Source organism: Cricetulus griseus, chromosome 8, assembly GCF_003668045.3.
Source record: "Cricetulus griseus strain 17A/GY chromosome 8, alternate assembly CriGri-PICRH-1.0, whole genome shotgun sequence".
In the NCBI taxonomy this organism is placed as follows: domain Eukaryota; kingdom Metazoa; phylum Chordata; class Mammalia; order Rodentia; family Cricetidae; genus Cricetulus; species Cricetulus griseus.
Window position 1 is genome coordinate 72,697,895 of NC_048601.1, and position 2,048 is coordinate 72,699,942.

At 38.6% G+C, this 2,048-nt stretch overlaps 1 pseudogene; it reads right to left on the reverse strand.

Annotated features, from left to right (window-relative positions):
• Positions 1-872: 872 nt before the first annotated feature.
• Positions 873-1,346, reverse strand: LOC100768494 (annotated as a pseudogene).
• Positions 1,347-2,048: the final 702 nt, after the last annotated feature.

Sequence of the window (2,048 nt, forward strand, 5' to 3'; positions counted from 1 at the left end):
AGTGAGTATATACCATGTTTGTCTTTTTTTCAATTTCAGTTATATTTGTTAACGTTCCAGTTTAACTCGAATTCTTTTCTGACAAAATAATGTGAAGTCACCTTCTGAAAATGCACTTAAATTACATATGCTTGCCTGTAACTTTAAAATGTTGATGAAAGAACACTATAAATATTCCACTATTTAAGCACACCTTTTCTTCTTTTGTTTTTTTTTAAGAGGTAAAGTGGCTCAAATAGGAACAAAGCTCAAAAATACTAGACAAAAACCAAGAGTAAAAATGTGAATTTTATCAATCTGTTGCTCCCATCTTCACTGTATGGTCCAGGATAGCCTGTTGGAATTGCCCGCCTGCATCATCGCATCCAGTTTCCTCTCTTTCAAATATTTAAATGCCCTCAGTGTGTTTTAGTTTAAACTCTCCCAATGTTAAATGGAAGGCTGATATGGATGGAGTTATTGTCTTAAGAGTCTAGGACAGAGGTATAAGGCAAGCAAATGGCACCCCTGGGTGCTGGCCATGCACACACTCTAGTTAGACCAGACCACCCAGGCTAGCTGAGGTCAGAAGCTGACCCGGATCTTGTAGGTCATTCTTACTTCATTGTGTTCTACTTTGTTCCGTATTTTCTTGGTTCACTATTTTGTAATTAGGGCAAAGTGAGAGGTTCAATTTGTCTAAGAATTGACAAATTGTCTTACTCAGATATTTTTATCCTTCTGAACACATACCTAATTTCCACCTACAATTATTTTAAAGGTAGGCAGTAAGTCAACTGAAAAAAACAGGTAGGGCATGGGGCTGAGGACTGCCACCACCCTTGGGCATGGCTCTGGTGAGTGAGTTACTCAATGGTGGTGGGTAGGACCATCTAGCGTGTCTTCTCCAGGAAAGCCTGACAGCACCTGAGGTATTGCTGGTATACCACTTTGAAGTCAGAATCATTGCCATAATAGGGGTCTTCAATAATGAGTTCTTTCTGTGGATCATAGCTCCCAAGTAGCTAAATTTTAGCTTTGCAGTTTTTAACTTGATTACTTTTTCTATTCAAATCTCTTAGATTGTTTTCATCCATACATAGTATATAATAGAATGTGGCAAAGTCTTCTCTTGTAATCTGTCTTGCCTTATGGGCTGTGCTAATGCCATGATTTCTTAGGCAGCTGACAGCTCTTGGGACTGGGCTGGCCCACGTTCCAGTCGGAAAAAGTACTGCTGTCAATGGCCAATTATCTGAAACATTTTCATCAGTAACCAATTTAATGATAACAGTTTCTGCAATGGGTGACTGGCAAATGTTACTGAGACAAATGAACAACATTGACTTGAACCCAACCTCTGCCATATTTTGGTACAGACCACCATGTTTGTCTTTTTGTGACTGGGTTACATCACTCAGGATGGTTTCTTCTAGTTCCATCCATTTGCCTGTGAATTTCAAGATTCCATTGCTTTTTTCCCTCTGAGTAGTACTTCATTATGTAAATATACCACATTTTCTCAATCCATTCTTCAGTTGAGGGGCATCTAGGTTGCTTCTAGGTTCTGGCTATTACAAACAAGGCTGCTATGAACATAGTTGAACATATACATGTCCTTGTTGTATGAATGTGCATTCTTTGGGTATATGCCTAAGATAGGAATTTCTGGATCTTGAGATAGACTGATTCCCATTTTCCTGAGCAATGGCCATACTGATTTCCAAAGTGGTCTTACTGCACTCCCACCAGCAATGGAGAAGTGTTCCTTTTCCTCCACATCCTCTCCAGCATAGATTGCCATTTGTGTTTTTTTTTCCTCGACCCAGGAATGGTGCAATTTGTTGTTATTCAATTTCCATGAGTTTTCAGGTTTTTTTGTAATTTATATTGCTGTTGAATTCTAACTTTAAAGCATGGTGGTCTGATAAGATACAGGGGATTATGTCAGTTTTTTTTTTTTTGTATCTGTGGAGGTTTGCTATGATCTGGTGTGATTCTGATAGGTCTGCCTTTATATGTTACTTGGCCGTTTTCCTTTGATGCTCTTAATATTTTCTCTTTATTCT